The sequence below is a fragment of the Sturnira hondurensis genome, unplaced genomic scaffold (genome assembly GCF_014824575.4).
Source record: "Sturnira hondurensis isolate 20B ecotype Veracruz unplaced genomic scaffold, ASM1482457v3 Scaffold0013994, whole genome shotgun sequence".
Lineage (NCBI taxonomy): Eukaryota > Metazoa > Chordata > Mammalia > Chiroptera > Phyllostomidae > Sturnira > Sturnira hondurensis.
This window is the reverse complement of record NW_028086625.1, coordinates 190,221-213,258: the sequence shown is the minus strand read 5'-3', so window position 1 is coordinate 213,258 and position 23,038 is coordinate 190,221. Positions and strand designations below refer to the sequence as shown.

General features: G+C 39.1%; 1 protein-coding gene across 2 annotated transcripts in view; it reads right to left on the bottom strand.

Moving 5' to 3' along the window:
* The window catches only part of JADE3 (jade family PHD finger 3), a 134,662-nt gene extending 126,201 nt beyond the window's left edge, over nt 1–8,461 (bottom strand). For both annotated transcript variants that reach the window (XM_037062343.1, XM_037062345.1), the window contains exons 1-2: nt 8,363–8,461; nt 6,520–6,599 (exon numbers count right to left, since the gene is read on the bottom strand). The gene's annotated coding sequence lies outside the window, so the exon portion shown is untranslated. The remainder of the gene's footprint in view (nt 1–6,519; nt 6,600–8,362) is intronic.
* Nucleotides 8,462–23,038: the final 14,577 nt, after the last annotated feature.

The following is a 23,038-nucleotide window of genomic DNA, read 5'->3' as shown; positions in this document are numbered from 1 at the left end:
CTATTTCTTATAAAAACTCAGAAATCTCACTCCTAGATACTTAACCAAATGAAGTGAAAACTTACATTTACACAAAAACTTGTATGCTAATATTAACTGCAGCTTTATTCATAATCGCCAAGAACTAGAAGCAGCCAAACTGTCCTTCAATTCCATTATGTGAATTGAACAAATGGTGCTACATCCATACAATGGAACATTAGTCAGTGATAAAAGGAACAGGCTATTAATTCATATAATATGAATGAGTCAAGTAAAACAGGGGTCCTCAACCTCCCTCCTTCCCATCTGTGGACACCAGTGGCACTATGAGCTCTGTCTCTGGTCCCCCCACCCCACCACCAGCCCCATCTGTGGAAAAATTGTCTTCTAAGAAACCTGGTGCCAAAAAGGTTGGGGACCACTGAAAAGAAGACAGACCATAAAAAGTACATATTGTATGAGTCCACTCACACATTTCCAACATTTTGGAAAAGGCAGGACTATAGTTAAAAATTCAGAAGTACACTATTCTGAGGCATTTCTAGGAAACAAAACTGAGAGGATTGATTGATTGATTGATTTAAATAGAGATAGCTCTGGCAAGGTCAACTAAGGTGGGAGTCCATGGAAGTTCGCATCATCCTCACCATATACCACCTCTCTTTAAATCAATGTATTTAATTTTTAAAATAGGGTAGTATATGCACATGGCTTAAAATTCAAAAAGTATACATAAAATTATATGCAGTGAAGTCTCCCTCCATCCCTCTACCCTGGCCAGGTATGACCCCAAATTATCAGTGTCTTGAATATCCTTCCAGAAATATTTTATGTCTATGTATGCAAAAATGTACTTGCGTGTATTATTTCTCCCATTATCTATTTTACACAAATGGTAGCATATAATACACACTGTTTTGTTTCTTGCTTTTTTCATTTTGTAGATCTTGGAGATCATATAATATCAGTATAATATTCTAATGTACAATCAAGCCTTGATTGATACTTTGGATATTATGGATCTTTTGCTATTACAAGCAATCAATACTCCAAGTAATATGCCAATATTTGTTGAATAAATTCCTGTAAGTGCTTGCTGGGTCAAATGATATGTGCGCATTTATAATTTTGATTTTATTTTTATATAGTTCCAAGTCACTGACTTTGAAAAAGTCAGGGATTTTTCATTTTTAACTTTTATCCTAGGTGAAAAGAAGGGAAGTTGAGATTCTATCACCAGGCAATTTTCTGGAGGAATGTGCACTCTAAGATGTACAACGTGAGCCTTAGAATGTACACTCAAGTTTCCCACACATACTTCCTAGAATCCAGCTGCATTTTCATGCAATACATTTCAGGCTACAAGCTAGTTATAAAGCCTATTTCAGTTATGTGAAAGATGTTACTTCTGAAATCTTCACAATCACAAGGCCAAATTGCTGGCCGCTGGCCACTCACTTCACAGCACAATATTGTATACTTCCCTGTAATCACAGGGAGATTTTTAAATATCGATAAAATAAAACATCTATAGAGAATCTTTTGTCCTTTTTACAATGCCCACATAAGGATTTCTTCTCTTAGGTAAAAACTATAAATCACATGATAAAGGTTATGAGGAAAAGAATGCAAATATTTCCATTTTTCAGGTAGTGATGGATTCCTAATTAACTGTCTTTTTTCTTGACTACAAACTCTAGTATAGCCTAGTACACTACAATTTTTGTGATAAAGCCTGAACAGTCAGAGAAAGACAAATACCACATGATTTAACTTATATGCGGAATCTAAAGAACAAAATAAATGAACGAACAAAATCAAAACAGACTCACAGACACAAAGTGAACTGGTGGCTGCCAAAGGGGAGGAGTGTTCAGGTACTGGGTGAAAAACATGAAGGGATTAAGAAGCACAAATTGGTAATTACAAAATAGTCATGGGGACATAAGAAAAGCATAGAGAATATAGCCTGTAATATTGCAGTAACTATGTATGGTGCCATTTGGGGTACTGGAAATATTGAGGGGAACACTATGATTGTTTAACCACTAAGTTAGTTGTACACCTGAAACCAATACCAAATATATTGAGAGAAAAAAACTTGAACAGGAGGCTGGGGAAACCCAGGGGTGGGGCTCTTTTCATAATAGCCACACAAGATCAGTGAGCAATCAAGTCACTTACAAGAATATCTATGTCCAGAGCCACACTGTCTCCTTTGGTTTCCTCATGGAAAAAACATCACTCAGCTCCACTCTCACTAAAAGAGTAGATAGAAGGAAGGTAACACAATCATTATTTAGTCTTAAGATTTAGATTTATCAAAGGAAAAGAGGTTACATTCATTAATAATTATTATGCATTACTACAGTAATACCCCCCATTTTCATATCTCCTCATATCTGTATCTTTGGATGGTCCCCTCCCATAATGACTCTGGGCTTGACCATGGAGGCACTCCTATGCTTTGGCTGATAGAACAATATCAAATGTGACACAAGACGACACTTGAGAACTGCTTTGGCACTGATGCTTGCTCTCACTTGCTGCTGTTTGTATCTTTGAGACCACCATGTTAAACAGTTCAGACTAGCCAGCTGGAGGAGAGACCATTTGGAGTAGAAATGAGCCACCTGGCTTAGGTTCTCCTAGATCAACCAGTCTGCCAATCACCAGATCACCCCCACCCAAACCTAACTGACACAAGCTATTTCAAAGTAAATATGTTTGTCATCTGGTACACATGGAAAGGGGAACAGCACAATGGTTTTTCCCATGAAGTTTAGTTTGCATATAAGAAATAGTTTCAAACAGAAAAACCTCCGGTACCTGGATTAGAATAAATAAATATGTAAGTATTGAAAAATGCCTAAGTGTTCCCAGATTCTCACAAATGTGCTGTCTGCCATCACAGATGGCACATACCAAAAAAACAAAAAACATTAAAAATTTCCATTTAGTCACTGAACCATCTTTATCGTGATATATTTAAATCAGTCTTATACTCAACACTTCCATTTGTAACACTGAACAACAACTCGGGTTTCCAGGAATTTTTCTCCCAATTCTACATTTTTATCCCATTTGACAAGGCCTGGTGAAAGCTGAAGAGTTCCCTTAATGCAGCCTAAAAAGTATCAGATATATGAGACTAGTTAAACCTCCTTCTAGAAGCAGTCTACAGGACTAGCTTCTAGCAATGCAGTATCTCTTTTTAGCTATGTTGATGACGGGAAGTAAAAACTGTTTAAGATCTATATACCTGGGTTAGAAACACTGCCTGTATTAGATCACAAAGTGGGATACTGAAGGGGAAATGACTTTATTAAACCACTTTTGTTTAGGTCTCACTAGATGCTTTTCTGGATTAAACACACACACACACACACACACACACACTTACACTCTCTCTCTCTCTCTCTTTAAGAAAAAGTGAAAAACACCTTCCAGCAGCTTTCCATTGCCCTTGGAATAAAACACAAGCTCCTTAATAAGGTCCCATAAGGCCCTGTAAATCTTTCCCAGCCTACTTCATCTCTCTTTCCCCAGGTCCTAGCCAAACCTCTGAGGATCCTTTCCACATCTCTCTCCCACTTCAGTGCCCTCACAACACCTGCTATTCCTTCTTACTGACAATCCATTCTCTCTGGCTTGTATCTTGCTTATTTCTGCTCATCCTTCAGGGCCCATGGCACCTTGCTGGTCTCTCTCACAGAAGCATTCTTTCTCTCACTTGCTGTTTGACCTGGGGAAGTTACCATTGCTTCTCCTCTTGAGCCTCACACCTCAGAGAGATATCCTAAGTTAAGCATTTGGCACAGTGCTAAGCACACAGGAAATGGTCAACAAGCCATCAATGCTGTCACTGCTATCTCATATAAAGTAATCTCCATCATAGCACTTAGTACAATTAGTAATTATTTATTTGTAGAAAAAGTGGAACCCCCCCATTATACCTTACTATCTAATACCTTTCATGCAATTTCCCCACATACTATATTTTTGGAGGGGAAGATGAAATGAATGATTACAGAGCAATTGTTATCTCAATTAATTACTACCTCAGAGATGTGGTTTGGCAGATGCAGAAACTGAGGCCAAGATCAAGTGGTAGATTAGAATCCAAATTGGCCTCACTCCATAGCCTGTGTTGGGTGCATTGACACCAAAGGCTTCCCTAACTCATGAACTTTGTCATCTAACAGCAGCGAATCTCAGAGAAGATGGATCTTCACATTCATATACATCCCAAATGACTCCCAGGTCTACTCTTCAGCTCCTTAATGGGCCTGGAGTTCCAATCATCCCCTGCAAACTCCTTCAGCAGAACACTCCCTGACTGTGATGGTAGTCTGCCTTATTTCCTTTCCACTGGATAGAGCTCTCAAGGGGATGAGTATCTTTCACCTCTTATGCCCACAGCAAATAGGAAGCATGCAATACATGTTTCCTGACTGGATTATTTAAAATGTTGGAGAATATATATGGCTGCAAAGTTGGGGGGTGGTGGTAGAGTGTATTTACATAACAATATTTAAATTTGGCATAGTTAGGAACAAACAACATGAATGATAACAAAAGAGGAGTTTATCTTAATAATTTTACAACCAATAATGACTTCCATACCCAGCACCAGAGATTCCAGGTGATTTACAAATGTGTGTTTTATGGCTGTATGTAGACTTCACTCCAACTCTGGGGCCCTACATCACCATCGATGTTCTGCTGTACCCCATGGTTGCATGTGAGCCACTCTTTATGACAGAATGTCCTTGACAAATACCAGTCTCTCAATGGTTACTCTTGAATTGTTCATAAAAAGAAACAGAAAGGGCTAATGATAAAGCAAATGGGAACAAACTGTTAATAACCGGCAAACTTGGGTAAAAGAAATATAGGAGTTCTTTGTACTATTCTTGCAACTTTTTGTAATTATAATCACAGAAGTAAGATTTTAAAATTAAAAAAAAAATTTCCCAGGAGATTCTAAGACACAAGGCCTAATGTATTGGCCATGTTGGTACCACATTCTCTTGCCAACTATTCCCCAAAAATACACTCTAGGCTTGAGTTTCCTTGCCTATCAGCCAATATCAAGGGACAAGGAGCTTCTTGGGTAGCAGGGCTCAGCCATGGTTTCTGCACTGTGACACGAGATTAAATTATTTACTGATCAAAGTGTATTAATAAATGCTTTGGTACCTCCTATTGGTCAAAGCCCCAGTACTATTTCCCCACGCTAGGCCCCCTACTTTCTTCAGTTGGCTGCCCTCTTAGTTCTCACTTTCCCTTTCCCAAACTTAGCTATGGGGTCAGGCAAATTCTCCCCAGGACACTTTTTTCTTGCTGTCCCCTAAGAGAGCACTGAGACAGTTCTGATGGTAAGAGCTTTACTGCTATTGTCTGTGGAGAAACCTATAGGGAAGAGACAAAAATAACCATGGGGGAGTCACAAACAATCCAGAAAACAGAAAACTCAAAGGAGTAGTTACTTGGTCTGTAATGATCACTTACTAGCACACTTTTATTCATTCATTACTTCCACCCATTCATCCTAGACCCTACCCAACCCACAAAGCAAAATGCTTCAGCTTGCCCAGCCATTGTAACTGGAACAACAGGTAGAAACTTGTAAACCCCTCAAGTGTCCCCATGTTAGCCATTTTAGGAGAGTGCCAGATGGGTGTCACCCAACACCCACCCCCTAACTATAAGGAGAAGTAAGTAAAAGTCATATGGTAAGCCAGAATATGATGTCTACCTTCCTCAGCTCCTGTTTTGTGGAAGTTCCACAAGTGGTAGGTAGGTGCATTATGTCCTAAGATAATGTTCAACCTCTGTCCCTGATCAAGGCTTATAAGAATCCTCTGTAGTGACATGTCTTCACTAATACCTGATGCCCCCTGCCTCCCCAAGTTCCCCCCAGATACTTGCCTAGTTCCAGCCAGACATCAAAGTAGTAGGAAAAAGAAGAAAGGCCTAGTGTAGGTTAGGGGAGAAATGGGTTGCTATGGCTGTTGGAACACAAGGGAGGGAAAAGACTAGCATTATAAAAGGATTATATCCAACCTACAAGCCTTCAACATCCTCTGTTCTTTAACTTTTGTTAACACATGTTTCAACTCTGAGAGCCCTGTACTATCACCTGTCCTGTTCCTGAGAACTTCCTCTACAGGCCATATGGTGGGTCACAGGTACCCCTAAGTCACTCCAAGTCACTACTTAAGTCATTCCCAGTTGATCACAAATACTTTAGGAAGGAATGGGAGGCCCTTCTCCACTTTTCCTTACCTGTAACCAAGATTCATAGGCTCGTCCAGTTGAGAAGGCCAAGGAGTAGCAAGATGGCTCAGAAAACAGGAATACAGAAAGTGGGGGTTCTAGAACCAGACCTCTATTGTCTGCACAAAGAATTGCTGTTTCCAGGCAACAATATTAGGTTAAGAGCTCTTTTCTAGCAAAGAAAAGGGTAGAGAAGAGCATACTTAAAGAAAAGTTGGTAATGATGGTAGTTCACACTAACTGAGAAGCACTTACCAAAGATCTCATGTAATTCTTTCACCCCTTGAAAAGAAGTATCATCCTTTTGTAGTTCAATTATTTAAGCTCAGAGCTCACTTTAAATGTAAAAAAAAATGTTATGAAGGTAGAATACTCCTAGGATAAATTAAAAAGAATAAAACATTTATTTCCACTTCTCTGAAGAGTAATTATATGATGTGCTCAAAGCATGAAAAGCACACTACTCAAAGGCTTTCAGAAGCAAGGCTGAAATTCACATTCTCATTATTTACAGATATTATGAAATTATTAAAATAAATAAAAACACAATGCTTTGTTCAGGCTGACTGACTCCTTTCCCATACACACCTCTCTCTCCCAAGCTTACGAAGTGGCTGCAGGGAAGGTATTTAAGAGAACTACTCTGGAAAAGTGGATTCTGGGTTGCTTAAAGTAAGCCAAGATGTTGTTCAGTCTTTACCTAAATTATTTGAGACTTAGAAAGAAGTACACAGTTATCTTTACCAGGTTGAATACAGGGAATGAGGTCGTTTTTCCCTTCAGGCCACTGGAAACACGGTTCTGATTTCTTATACAATCAGATGGCGGAAGGGGGTGGGGGTGGGGGGGGGCACCAGCATCTCCTCCTCAGCTTCACAGTTAAACGGAACTCACATCAAAAAAATCTCGCGCACATCTGAGGCCATCGATTTCCTTGCAACTTAGATAGTCAGAAAAGTGGCCAAACAAGTTTCTTGCCAAATGCCTAGAAGCCACATATGTCCCAGAGCTACAGAATGATATCATTTTAAAAGATATTTATTTATGTTTTCCCCTTTTAAAACACTTTTTAAAATTTAATTATTGCTCAAGTACAGTTTTCTGTCTTTTACTCCCATCCCAGCCCACCCCACCCCCCAGTGCTCCCCACCTCCCTCCCATTTCCACTCCTGTTAGTTTTGATACCAACTTTTAACATGCCTTCACACACCACCATTATGGTCACTAACTTAGGATCCCGCCCCCCTTCCTTCCTCCCACATAAGAAACGCAGGTTGTCCTCTGCAATTTAAAGCCCGACTTTTTCGAAGCAGTGGTTCTGAAAAGCGAGAGAATAAGACTAAAAGCAAGCTATCTTTAAAAAAAAAAAATCAATTGCCCCATGGCGGAGGGAATAAAGCCAATTCAATTGCTGGAGAAAAGTTAACTTTGCTGAGCCCAGCGGTGGGAAAATTTCCCCAGAAGACTCGCAAAGTCCTCCCGCTTTTCCCACCCCTAGGACCGCCTGGCGCTCGGTGACCGGCGGCAGTCCCGGATCCGCAACGCCCGAACAATAACGTGAGGGGGAGGGAAAGTTCGCTAGCCCGCGGAGCGCCCGGGCTCACGGGGGGCCTCGCTGCTCCCCGCACTACCCGGCCCCCTCTCCGGGCACTCTTTTTCCCGCCCCCCAACATCGAAATAGCCAGGGCGCGCCCCCGCACCCCGAGCATCTGGTCCCAGGCAGCCCGCAGAGCAGGTCCTCCCGCCGCGGGTTTGACCCCGTGAGCCCCGAGATCAAGCAGAGGATAGGGAACGAGGGGGCGTCGGGAGTAGGAACCGGAGGGAACGGCTGCAACAGTTATGGCGCTCCACGCCTGCCCGACTGTGGCTGCAGCGAAGCTCAGGCGCCCGCTCCCGCCCCCCGCGCCGGCCACAGCCGGCCACTTTACCTCAGCGAGCACACGCTCTCAGCCCCCAGGCGCCCGAGCGCCTCGAGGCTGGGCCGGGACTCTGCACCCCAAGCTGCCAGGTCCAGCTCCCCGAAGACGCCCCTCCCGTGCCCACCCGGCGCGCCGCCCCCCAGCCCGCTCGCGCCGCGTCCGGCCTCAGTGGCGCCTACCTCGGCGCAGCCAGTCGCGGCTCCCTCTGCGCTCCACGCTCGGTCCAGCACTGCCCGGCGAGTCCGGTAGGAGTGGTAACCGCCCCCCGAACTGCTCGCTTTCTTCTCTCCCCTCCCTCGCACCTGCCCCCAATCTCCTCCCCTCCCCCGCCCCCCGCCCAGCCGCCCAACGCGCTGGGGCCGCCCCCAGCGCCTCAGCTCCCGCCCTCGGCCCTCGCCTGCCGGGCCCGTCAGGCCTCAGCGCCGGGCAAGCAGTTGGGCGGCGGCGGCGCGGCGGTGCCTGAAGCAGCTCGGAGCACTATTGTATTCCTGACACTGTGCGCTCCCACGCTCCGCCTCTTCCCCTTCCTTCCTCACTCTCCCGCACCCCCTACTCCCACCGCCGGCCGCGCTCGCCCCACCAGACTGGCTCCCTGCTGTCCGCCAGCCGCGAGCTCTTCTGGCGGGCTGGGCGCCGTCGCCACCACCAGCGCGCCTCCAGGCTCCGCCCACTTCGTGTTCCCGCACCCGCCGCGCGGTACTCCAGGTGGGTTTCTCCGTGCTTCTGAGGCCGCCAGGATCCTCCGCCCGGCCAAGTGCCAGGGAGGGTCTCGGAAAGGTGCCTCGCTTGTATTCAAGTACAAACTAAGCTTTTCATGGCCCCTTACAACTCCAAAGTTCTATAAGTGGACCCTCATGTAGAAAACTTGTCAGTCACTATTGGTTTAAATCGTTTTGTGCTTGGATTACCTGTAATGATAAAGCCAGGGTGGCTATTAACAGAATACACTTACTCAGTTGAAAACATAAATGATTTATGATGTATGGCTTTTTGATGCGTCAACTTAGTTAGGCTACAGCCCCCAGCTAATCATTCAAACATTAATCTATGTGTTGCTGTGAAAATATTTTCATGTAATTAAAGCTCCAGATCAACTGACTTAAAGTAAGAGATTATCCTATCTGACTGTGTGTGCTGCAGATTTTGGATTTGTTTAGCCAGCCTCACAATTGTGTAAGCCAGTATCTTCCAATAAATGAATGAATAAATTATATAGATAGATATGGATATAATGTCTTATTGGTGTGCTTCTGTGGTAGAATCATGACTCATACAGATACTTGAGCAAAAATACCCCTTTTTCATTTACCTATTTGGGTTTGGCTATGTACCATGTGCAATTACCATCAACTCATATTGTCATTTTCATTTACATTTCTAGGCTAAACACAGGTGTATGCTCTTTTATATTTTGTATGCTTTCCATATTAAAGATATAATTCTATTTTATAATATGCAAATATGTGAGTTCTAAAATATTCATAATCCTTCATACTTACATCATTTTATTATACTTACTTTGAAATAATTATTGTTTCACAGGCTCTGTAAAAATATTACAGAGCAGTCCCATATACTTTTCAGCCCTCCGTTTCTCCCAATGGTAGTATCCTTACATAACCAAGGTATTGACTTTGGTACAATCCACAGACTTTATTCAGTTTTCATCAGTTTTACATGCACTCATTTCTGTGCCTTGTATATAGTACTGTGCAGTGTCATCATGTGTAGATTTGGGTAATTCACCACATTCAACTGTTTCTCTACCACAAAGATTCTTCCTGCTACCCAACACAGTCACTTTCATCTCCTCCTACTCTAACCCAACCCCTGGCAACCCCTAACATGTTTTCCATCTCTGTACTTTTATTATTTTAAGAATTTTATGTAAATGGAATCATACTTTTTGAAATTGGCGTTTCTACACTCAGCAGAATTTTCCTGAGATCCACCCAAGTTGTGATGGAAGCACATATTAATAGTTCATTCCTTTTTATTTATGATTAGTAATATTGCTATAGTATGGATATACTACAGTTTATTCATCCATTGAAGGACATTGGGGTTGTTTCCAACTTTTGCCTATTAAGAATAAAACTGCTGTAAACATTTATGTATAATTTTTTTGTTTGTAAACATACATTTTCATTTCTCTGTGACAAATGCCCAGGAGTACAATTGCTGGGTTAGATAGTAAGTGTAAATTTACTGTTATAAGAAACTGCCAGAATTTTTCAGACTATCTGTATCATTTTACATTCCTACCAGCAATGTATGAGAGACATTCAGTTTCTCCACATTTTTGCTGGCATTTGGTATCGTCACTATATTTTTCTTTTAGACATTCTAATAATTGTGTAGTGATATATCTGTTTTAAATTGCATTTTCTTAACAGCTAATGATGTTGAATGTCTTCTCATGTGCTTGTTTTCTGTGTATCTTTTTTTGCTGAAATGTCTGTTCATGTCTTTTGCCCATTTTCTAACTGTATTTGCTTCTTACTGATAAACTTTGAGAATTTTAAAATGTATTCTAGATATAAGTTTTCTGTCAGATAAATGGTCTACAAATGTTTTTCCCAGTTTGTAGGTCATTTTTTCATCCTCTTACGAGATTTTGCAGACCAAAATTTTTAATTTTGATGAACTGTAATTTATCAATGTCTGCACTTATACAGCATCTTTTTGGTGTCACCTAGCCCTGAGTTCCACAAGTTTTCTCATATAGTTTCTTCTAAAAGTTTCATACTTTACATTTAAATCCATGATTCATTTTAAATTAATTTTTGTATAAAATGTAAAATTAAGGTTGAGGTTCATATTTTTTCCTATGGATGTCCGATGGCTTACTTTGTTAAAAATGACTTTCGTCCACTGATTACTTTTGCCCCTTTGTCAAAATGAGTTGGGCATATTTGTGTTGGGCTATTTGCATGGGGCTATTTCTGGGTTCTCTATTTTGTTCTACTCTATGTGCCTATCTTTTTATGAATACAAGTCTTGATTACTAGAGCTATATAGTAAGCCTTAACATTGGGTAGAGTGATTCCTCCCACTACACTCTTCTTTAAAATTGTTTTTTACCTGTTCAGAGTCATTTGCCTTTCTATATTATTTTGTAATGAGCTTGTCTATATCTACAAAACCTTTGTTGGTATTTTTATAGTAATTGTGTTAAACCTATAGATCAATTTAGGGAAAATTGACATCTTTACTATATTGAGTGTTCCAACCATGAACACAATATATGTGTTTGTCTGTTATTTAAATCTTCTTTGTTTTCTTTCATCAGCATTTTGGAATTTTCAGCATATAGACCCCATACATGTTTTGTTAAGTGTATACCATATTTCATTTTCTTTGGAGTGATCATAAATAGTATTGTGTTTCATATTTCAGCTTCCTCATTCATTGTTCCTTATTAGTATGTAGAAATGCAATTTTTTTGTGTGTGTTGATCTGGTATCCTTTGATTTTCCTGAACCTAATTATTATTTCCAGGAATTTTTTGGCAGATTCTTTGGAATTTTCTACATAGACAATCATATCACCTATAAACACAGTTTCATTTCTTTTTTTCAATCTATATGCCTTTTCTTTCCTTTCCTTTCCTTTCCTTTCCTTTCCTTATTGTTCAGTCTAGAACTTTCAGTATGTCAGATAAGAGTTGTGTGAGTGGACATCCTTCCCTGTTCCCTTTCTAGGGGGAAGCATTCCATCTTTCATCATTAAGAAAGCTATTTCCTGTTTTTAAAAAGATGCTCTTTACCTACCAAGTTGAAAACATACCCTTCTGTTTCTGTTTTCTGAGTTTTTATCATGAATGCTGAATTTTGTCAAATACTTTTTCTGTATCAATTGACATGATCATCTGAGTTTTCTTCTTTAACCTGTGGCTATAGTAGATTAAACTGATTGAATATTGGTTTTTGTAAAAGGTGAAAGATTCATACAATCTGAAGAGAAGCCATAGTATATGAATATCAATTTTTGAACTAATGTTATGTAGTTGGAATAAGTCCCACTTGACTATGGTATAATTCTTTTATATCTTTCTGAATTCTGTATCACTAATATTTTATTAGATTTTGGTGTCAGTATTCATGAGAGAACTTTTTAGGGTTTTTTTCACACTGTCTTTGTCTAGTTTTAGTATAATAGTGTCTCCATAAAATGAGTTGCAAAGTTGTACAGAAAAGAGTTAACATTAGCAGGCCCTCAGATGGTATCTGGAAACTTGGATTTAGGGCGAGTTCCTACCATTCCCAGTACTGATAAGAGTGGCTCACTGTGCCTAAACTGTTTGTATAAACAGAATGGTTTGTATTGAACATCTGCTTTTCTTCTGCAAGTCTGGAATTTCAGTAAGTGTTAGGGAGGGGGTGCCTACATGACCAACCCCCAATAAATGCCCTGGGAACTGAGTTTCTAATGAGCTTCCCTGATAGAAGACATTTCACATATGTTGTCATAATTCTTTGCTGTAGAACTTAAATACATCCTGTGTGACTCCACTGGGAGAGGACTCTTGCAAGCTTGTACGTGGTTGGTTTTTTTTTTTTTTAGACTTCAACCCATGTGCTTTTTCTCTTTGCTGATTTTGCTCTATATTCTCTTACTGTAATATGTCATAGCCATGAATCTAACTATATGCTGAGTTCCTAGTGAATCATCGAACTTGGGAACAGAAGTGTTCCCTCCTCTTGGTATTCTAGAAGGCAGCGTGTCAAACTGGTGGTAATTCTTTCAATGTTTGGTTGAATTCTCCAATGAAACTATACAGACCTGGAGCTTTCCTTTTTCAAGATCTTTTAAATTACTAAATTACTAATCTAATTTCTTCAATTGTTATTGATCTATTCAGATTATAAATTCCATATTGGTTGAGTTTTGGTAGTTTGTGGTTTTCAGGCAATTGGTCCATTTATGTGTAAAGGGTTTTTCATAGTATTCCATTTTATTACACACATGCATCATCTCACATATTTTTATACCCCCACCCCTTTTTGGTGGGAACATTTAAGGACTACTCTTAGCAAATTTCAATTATACAATATGGTATTATCAACTATAGTCATTGTGTTATATACACTAATTCCTCAGACCTTGTTCATCTTATAGCTAAAAGGTTGTGCCCTTTTACTAACCTCTCTATTTCCCCTACCTCCCAGTTCCTGGAAAACTATTTTACTCTGTTTCTGTGAGTTCAACTCTATTTCTTAAGATTCCACATATAAGAGATACCATAGAGTATGTGTCTTTTTCTTCATGGCTTATTTCACTTAGCATAATGCCTTTCAGGTTCAACCAATTTCCTTCTTTTTTAAGGTTTAATGACTATCTATCTATCTATGTATCTATCTATCATCTATCTATCTTCTCCCATAAGTTGGCTATTGTGAATAATGCTACAGTGAACCTGGGGGTGCAAGTAGCACTTTGAGATAAGTTGTTTCCCTAGGATATATACCTGAGAAGTGTGATTGCTGGATCACATGGTAGTCCTTTTTTGGGGGGTCCCTAATATCAAAGAAATTTAATAATTTGCAAGTTTATTTTCCAAATAGTAACAGATTTTATGAACACTTTGTTCATGGATTGATTGTTCATGGATTGACCATATATTTGCTATGGACAGACATTCACATGCATCTTTCTTCCAAAGAATGTGTGTTGAGAACTTCAGTTTCCATTCAGTGTCTGGAGGATCTATATGTAGTAAGATCCGTTTCATTTGTGATGTTAGTGATTTGTGTCCTCTCCCTTGTGTTCTTTTTTAAGATTTTTAAAATTTATTTTTAGAGAGGGAAAGGAGGGAGAGAAACATCAATGTGTGGTTGCCTCTTTTGCGCCCCCTACTGGGGACCCGGCCTGCAACTCAGTCATGTGCCCTGACTGGGAAACTAACCTGTGACCCTTTGATTTGCTGTCCAGCACTCAATCCACTGAGCCATACCAACCAGGGCAGCATTTTTTTAAAAAAAGTTTATTAAAATTTGCAGCAGAAAGAAAGAAGGCACTCCTACCCTTGGCTACAGTATGGATGGAACTGGAGAACATTATGGTAAATGAAGCAAGCTAGGCAGTGAAAGACAAATACCATATGATCTCACCTATAAATGGATCCTAATTAACAAAACAAACAAGCAAGCAAAATAGAACCAGAGACATGGAAATAAAGAACAAACTGACAGTAACCAGTGCGGGGGGGAGGGCGGGAGGGAAATAACGGGGAAAGAAGGGAAAGGGTCATCAATGAACATGTATAATGGACCCATGGACAAAAAGCCAAAGGGGGGTAGGATTGAGGGTGCGAGGTGGAGGTGGGTGGGGCTGGGGGAAAGTGGTGGTGGGTAAATGGAGACAACTGTATTCGAATATTAATTTTAAAATATAACAAATAAATAATTAATTAAAATTCTATCAGATTTTGCTTTGTGTATTTTGAAGCTTTGTTATTTGGTGTATATACATTTTGGATTGGTATGTTTTTGTGGTAAATTGACCCTTTTATCATTATGTAATGTTCCCCTTTGTCCCTGGTAATTTTGATATCTTATATAACCATTCCTGTTTTATGAGTTAATGTTCAAGTAGTATATCTTTTTCTACCCTTTTACTTTCTACCTACCAATGTTATATTTGAAGTGAGTTTCTAATAGACAGCATACAGTTGGGTTATTTTTTAAAGCTATCTATGACTCTGTATTTTAATTCATGTATTTAGACCATTTAAAAATATTATTTTGTTACCTATTTCCTCTACATATTTTGAACCCAATATCAGATTGTGTGATATTTTTTGGTTCAACAAGCCATCATGATTTTAAAAACTCATGAAGTTATATTTATCCCTAGTTTTACACATTTCATTGTTTTCCTCCCTTTCTGATGCTCTAAGCTTCCTTCTATTACCATTTCCATTCTGTTTGGAGAACTTCCTTTAGCCATTCGTAAATGGTAAGTCTCCTAGTGAAAATTTTGTAAGTTTTCTGTCCTTTGAGAATGTCTTTATTTCCCCTTCATTACTGAAGGACATTTTTGCTGAACATGGAATTCAAAGTTAGTTAGAAATTCTTTTCTTTCATCATTTGAAAAATGTACCACTTCCCTCCAGCCTTTATGATTTCAGATGAGAAATTCTCTGTCATCTGAATCACTGATCCTCTCCAGGTGATGCATTTTTTCTTTGTAGCTGCTTTTAAGATTTTTTCTTTCTCTTTAGTTTTTATAAGTCATTTATAATGTGTCTTGATGTGGATATTTTTGGGTTTTCTTATTTGGGTCTCATTGAACTTCTTGAATCTGTAGGTTTATGTATTCTGCCAAATTTGGGACATTTTCAGCTATTATTTCTTGGAATTCATTTTCAGTCCCACTCTCTCCTCTCCTTTAGGGACTTCAATGATATGAATATTAGCACTTTTGTTATTGCCCAACAGGTCAATAACATAGTTCAGTTCTCATACCTTGACACATGTTGATTTCACCAGTGTTACCTTTGGGTCATTCAGGTGTCTTGCCCAGGACTTCATATGTAGATTTATTTTAAAAATTTAAAAATATGCTTTTATGTTTGTTGATTTTAGAGAGAAAGAGGAAGGGGGAGAGAAAGAAAGAAAGGAAAACATTGATGTGAGAGAGAAACATTGATTGGTTGCCTCCCATAGGCACCCCAACTGGGGATTGAACCCACAACCTAGGTTATGTACCCTGACTGGTGTAATCAAATCCCCAACCTTTTGGTGTATGAGACAGTACTCAACCACCTGGCTAGCACCATATGCAGATTGAAAGAATCACTTTTTCATATACTTTACAAAGTGTTCCCCTGGATATTTCCAGTACCCACCTGGTACCATACATAGTTATTACAGTATTATTGACTATATTCCCTGTGCTCTACTCAAATCCCCATGACTATTTTGTAACTACCAATTTGCACTTCTTAATCCCTTCACCTCTTTCACTCAGTACCTCAATTCCCTCCCCTCTGGCAACCACCAGTCTGCTCTCTGTGTCTATAAGTCTATTTCAATTGTTTGTTTCTTTATTAGATTCAACAAAAAATGAGATCATATGGTATTTGTCTTTGACTGACTGAATTTCCCAGAGCATAATATCTTCTAGGGCCATCCATGCTGTTGCAAATGGTAAGATTTCATTCTTTTTATGGCTCAGTAATATTTCATTGTGTATACACACACACACACACACACACACATAATGTGTATGTATGCATACACACACACACACACACCACAGCTTTTTTTATCCACTCATCTATTGATGGGCATTTGGGTTGCTTCCATAGCTTGGCTATTGTAAATAATGATGCAACGAACACAGCAGTGTGCTAACCACTAAGCTGTACACCTGAAACCAATACAAAACATAATTTAAAGTAAACTGTGAAAAAAAAGAATCCCTTTCTCTAGCTCTCTCTTCTCTGAGATCCTCCCTTCACTCTCTAATTGGATGGTGAGGGGCACCAGCTGTCACTGACAAACCAAGGTGAAAGTCCAGATTCCTCACTCTGTCTCCACTGACATGGCAAACTGGGTAGGGTAAGCATCTCTAGATTCTCTGCTGATGCTGGGTGGCAGGAGAGTGGCAGATGTCCAAACTCCCCCATGAGCTCTTAGTTGCCACCACTGTCAGGAGACGAAAGTGCCTTCCCAGACACGTGCTACTTGGTGAGGGTCAGGAGATCCTGTACCTTCTGGGCCATCTGATGTTCCAGAATGGGGTTTGAATGATGATAGATCTGCTGAAGCTAAAAGTCCTAGCCCTGGGTAGCTGCTGCTGCTGCTGCTGGGTGAGCCATAGCAGTGTGGATTCCCTGCTGGGTATCCACTGATTCTGCCAGCTGGGCCAGAGCATGCTACCCTTGGCTGCCTGGTGTGGTTGGGCTCCTGCAAGCTCTCTATAGCAGGGGAAGGAAATGCTTCCTCCCCTGACTCAGTGCAACTCCCACTCAATCTTGGCTTGTGCTCCAAGAGGGAGAGGAAGGTGATCTCTCAGCTGTCTGAGGCAACTGAATGGGAAATTTAAGCCTATATAGTCCCTACTCAATCTCTGATGACACCACTGGCAAGTGTAGTGTTATCAAATAGAAAGAATCTGTCCACCAAGATCTAGTAGAGCCAAACACTCAACACCAAGAATTGCAGTGGAGAAATATTGACTATTTTATTATGAATAGTGCCACCCAAGAGAACAAGAAGCTAGAATCCAAAAGCTTGGATTCCCCTGTGGTGTGTAGGTTACAGATTATATAGGGCAAAATCACAAGACACCATGGGTTAGGAGATGAGCTCATGCTAGGAGCTGATTGGTCAGAGGCGAGGTAAGGGTAATAAATCATTTCTTCAGGTCTTGAGAATGGGTCTGAAGTCTATTCCAGGTGTCCCTCTGTCAGGTTTCATGGTAAAGTAGCTGGGGATTATTTCACCTTAGGCCTCAGGAGCTGAAATATAACTTAGGTCAAGATGTTATCTTTAGCCTGCTAGAGATCCAGACCTTGTGATCACTAATCAGGTCCAGGCTCCTGTCTTCTGCTGCCTTAGGGGTTGCTGATTATTAGGAGGGAGGGAGGGAGAAAGAGACAAAGACAGAGGGAGAGAGAGAGAGAGAGAGAGAGAGAGAGAGAGAGAGAATGAATGATTTCTAGGGCTTGGTTTTATTTTTTAAAAGATTTTATTTACCTATTTTTAGAGAGATGGGAAGGGAGAGAGAAGGAAAGGGAGAGGAATGTTGTTTGGTTGTGGAGGCCTGATGCACAACCCAGACATGTGCTCTGACTGGGAATCAAACCAATGACTCTTTGGTTCACACAACAGCTCTCAACCCACTGAGCCACACCAGCCAGGGCTAGAGCTAGGTTTTAAAGCTAAAGTTAATCAAAGTCATAAGGACTCATGGTTTCAGTAGGGTGAGTGTCATCAAAAGGTTTCCTTCCTACTGGACTGGGTTCCTCTCTCTTCCAGATCCATTGGCCAGGAACAACAGGTTTTTCTTTGGTGGTGTTTTTTTGTCTGCTCTGATTGGAGAATCTAGGTTGCAGGTTTCTCCAGCACCCAGGCTGGGATATTGAAGAACCAGGCAGCTCTCTGCTCTGTTTCCTCAAGTCCTGAGGGCCCCAGCAAACCTACATTCTGCTTTCTACCACCAGAATCTCTTTATGATGGACTTCAGTATTATTTCTAGGGATTTAAGTTTTAGTTGGCAGGGACAAGCAAGGAGAAATGAGTCTGACATATTATCTGGAACTTGAAGTCATCTCATGTGTTAAAAAAAATCAACAATAAAAAAGGGAAAGTGAAAAAATAATGAAATAATTAATGAAGAGATTTTTGTTTAGTTGTAAAACAAAGAATTTGACACTGGGAGTCATGACTTCACTTTGCATTTGAAAGCCAAAACTATTCTTTTAATGTCTTTCTTTTTTCTTTTGTTTGTTTATTTGTAAAATGGAACTGGTGATGCTTGGATTTGGGGGGAGAGATTCTTTCAGCAGGCATAGGGGACTGTGTATCTCTCTTTGTTGAGCCACCCATTGATGAAAATGGAAGCAGGATCTTTGAACTGCTTGTGCTATTATTGTGCAGACACAACGGTGGAATAACTTGGCAGCAAAAGGTTCAAGTGGCCAAAGTAAAAAAAAGCCAAAGAAATATAGAGAAATAAGTGAGCACTCTTGGTAAGAATTGCCTTCTTTCTTCTCTTTTCTTCCCAATCCCTGACTTACCCATCACACCAAATTTCACATGATAAAAAATAATGGGCCCCATTTTCCATAGATAAGTAAAATAGTTCATCTGTCTGTGCCCTATAATATATATTTGAATCCATAAATTGTCTGGAAGAATACAGACAAAATTTATAATTGTAGTTTCCAATAGGGAGTAGGGATCAAAGAGGATTTTAGATTTATCTCCAGTTTTTTCAGGGGAAATAAAATGGTATTATTTGTGTAATTAACAATTAACAATAATGCAAATCAACCTCTGCATCTGCCAAGCCATGAGAGAGTTTGATATTGAAGAAAATTTAAGATAACCTCCCTTTTTCCTCAGTCAGAATTATTTCAAACTTGTCAAATCTGGTGATATCAAACATTGTTCACTGATTCACAGGAACGTTTTCACATAAAATTTGGAAATTTTTCTGGTTTTTCAAACAAAAAACCAATTGTAGACATGTGGCAGTTTTATCTGCACTCATGGTTGAAATGATAACATGTAAAAGTGCACATAAGTAAATACAAAGGAAACTGCAATAAGGGAATATAGTCAGTGTGATAAGGTCATGGGAACTGGTAGAGTCAGTTGATGCTTTGCTACATATTGACCTCTAAAATAATGCTATCAAATAGAGGCAATGTGAAAATATATTGGAAAGAATGTTCTAAAATTTATTTCTAGTTTTGTTTTTATTTTTTAATATTTATTTGCTACTTTTATTTATTTTTTAAAGTTTTTAAAAAATTATTTTTTCAATTATAGTTTACAGTCATTATTTTGTGCTGGTTTCAGGTATACAGTATAGTGGTTAAACAATCATATAGTTTACAAAATATTCCCCCTGATATTTCTAGTACCCACCTGGTACCATACATAGTTATTACAGTATTATTGACTATATTTCTAATGCTGTACTTTACATCTCCATGACTATTTTATTACTGTCAATCTGTACTTCTGAATCCCTTCACCTCTTTCACCCAGTCCCTCAAGCCCCCTCCCCTCTGGCAACCAACAGTCTGTTCTCTGTGTCTATGAGTCTGTTTCAATTTCGTTTGTATTTTAATTTTGTTCTTTAGATTTTACATATATGAAGCATATGGTATTTGTCTTTCTCTGACTTATTTCACTGAACATAATACCCTCTAGATCCATCCATGCTGTTGAAAGTGGTAAAATTTCACTCTTTTTTAAGGCCAATTAATATTCCTATATATATTCCACAGTTTTTTTTATCCACTTGTGTATTGATGGGCATTTGGCTTGCTTCCATATCTCAGCTATTGTAAATAATAATGCAATGAACATAGGGGTACACATACTCTTTTCAAATTAATGTTTTGGATTTCTTTGGATAAATACCCAGAAGTGAAATTGCTGGGACATAAGGCAGTTCCATTTTTAATTTTTTGAGGAAACTCCATACTGTTTTCCATCGTGGCTGTATCAATCTGCATTCCCACCAACAGTACACAGGGGTTCTGTTTTCTTCACATCTTCACTAATATTTGTTGTTTGTGGATTTATTGATGATAGCCATTCTGATGGGTGCAAGTTGATATCTCATTGTGGTTTTAACTTATATTTCTCTGATGATTAGTGACATTGAGCATCTTTTCATATGTCTATTGGCCATCTGTATATCTTTATAGAAGTGTCTGTTCAGGTCCTCTGCCTGTTTTTAAGTTGGATTTTTTTTGGTGTTGAGTAGTATGAGTTTCTTTTTTTTGGTAAATTTTGGGTATTAACCCCTTATTAGATATATCATTGGCAAATATCTTCTCCCGTTCAGTAGGTTGTCTTTTTGCTTTGTTGGTGGTGTCCTTTGCTGTGCACAACTTTTTAGTTTGATGTTTAGTGTCTTTCTTTTTTGTTTCCCTTGCCCAAGGATATACAGGGTCCAGCATAAATAATGCCCCCTTTTCTTATAAAATATTTTATTATAAAATCATAAGCATGTAATTATGTAACATAACAATATCACACTCAAGCATACCATATGACATTTTAGGTGAAATGTTCACATTAAAACTATAAATTATTACACTCATATTTTTAGTCCCCAATCATACTCAAACAGGCATTACTTCTGCCAGACCCTATATATTAGATCAAAATATTGCTAAGAAAAATGTCAGAGATTTTACTGTCTATGTTTTCTTCTAGGAGTTTTGTAGTTTGGAGTCTTACATTTAATCTTTAATCCTTTTTGAGTTTATTCTTGTATATGTTGTAAGAATGTGATCTAGTTTCATTTTTTGCATGTATCTGTCCAATTTTCCCAGAACCATTTATTCAATAAACTTTTTTAAGACTGTATTTATTTAGAGAGAGGGGAAGGGAGGGAGAATGAGGGGGAGAGAAACGCTGATGAGTGAGAGATACATTGATCTGTTGCCTCTTGCATGCCCCCAACTTGGGGTCCAGCCTACATCCCAGGCATGTGCCCTGACCTGGAATCAAACTAGCAATCCTTTGGTTCACAGGCCAGTGCTCAATCCATTGAGCCACACCAGCCAGAACTGAATAAACTGTCTTTACTCTATTGTATATTCTTCCCTTCTTTGTCAAATGTTAGTTGAACATATAGGCATGGGTTTATTTCTGGGCTCTATTCTGTTCCATTGATTTCTGTTTCTGTTTTTTATGTCAGTACCATGCTGTTTTGATTTTTATGGCCTTGTAGTATAGTTTGATATCAGGAAGTGTGATTCCTCCAACCTTGCTCTTCTGTATCAAGATTGCTGAGGCTATTCAGGGTCTTTTGTGGTTTCATATAAATTTTTAGATTATTAGTTCTAGTTCCATGAAATACACCATTGGAATTTTGATAGGAATTGCATTGAATCTATAGATTGCTTTGGGTAATATGGACATTTTAATGATATTAATTCTTCCCATCCATGAACATGTTGGAGAGAACTTTTAATTCTCAAGACTTGTGAAATCTATATTCATGGAATGGGGCATAAAATTGATATTTGTGGAGCATGTGCTGTGTTCCAAATATTTAACTTATATTTTCTCATCAAATCCCCAAGATAGTAATCATTATTCCCATTTTACATGTAAGCAAACTGAGGCTCAGAGAGAATACAATGAAGAGAATATTTCTTCTTATCATTAGTAGATAGTAGGTACACTTAAAACACAAAGTTTTCTACTTTTTTTGCTAGGTTTCAATGTTTAAAAAAGCATCTGCCATTTTTATCCCAAGGGAGAGCGGAAATAGCCAACTAACATATCCCAGTACTCATTAAACATTTGTGCCACGAGGAAATGATTTACAAATGAAGAAATACACACTTGTTTTTTAAAATACTTCCTTTAAAAAATTAAGCTGGAGAACTGATTTTCTTACCAATAAACTGAAAACAGTTCAGTGGAATCAAGCAATAGCTTACACCCAATGGTGTGTTGAAAGCAATGAAGATTCCCTTCCTTTTACCAGATGGTTAATGACATTCATAGACTAAATACGGGGAGAGAGGCAAAGTAGGTTTACAGTTGTCTGTATGGAAATAATATAATAATTAATAGATAGTAACACAAGAACAAGCTCTGTGTTTCATGTACTAACAACTGTAAACCTACTTTTACTCCACCCAGTATTTTTAATGCTGATGAAACAGTTTGATAATATTGACTCTCTCTCTTTTCTTGAAAGCCTTCCTGAGCTTGTGATTTATTTTCACAAGGAACAAAGTATTCACTGATAGAAATTAAAAACAAAATAAAACACCAACCATTGCTATAATGGTTAGTTTTATGTGTCATCATGGTTATAGTCCCCAGTTATTTAATCAAGCACAAATTTAAGTTGGGGTGTTTTGCACATGTGATTCAAATCTATAATCAGTTGACTTTAAGTAAGGAAGAGTATCCTATATAAATCTAGGTGGGCCTAGTTTAATCAGTTGAAGACCTTAAGAGCACAGCTGAGGCTTCCCTGAAGAAATTCCACTTGTGGATAGCAGCATCAGCCTGTGTCTAAGAATCCCAGCTTGCTCTTCCTGATTCTCTGCTCTACAGATTTCAGATTTTGAACTTGTCTAGCCAGCCCCCACAATCACTTAAGCCAATTCATTACAATAAAATTCATATATATTA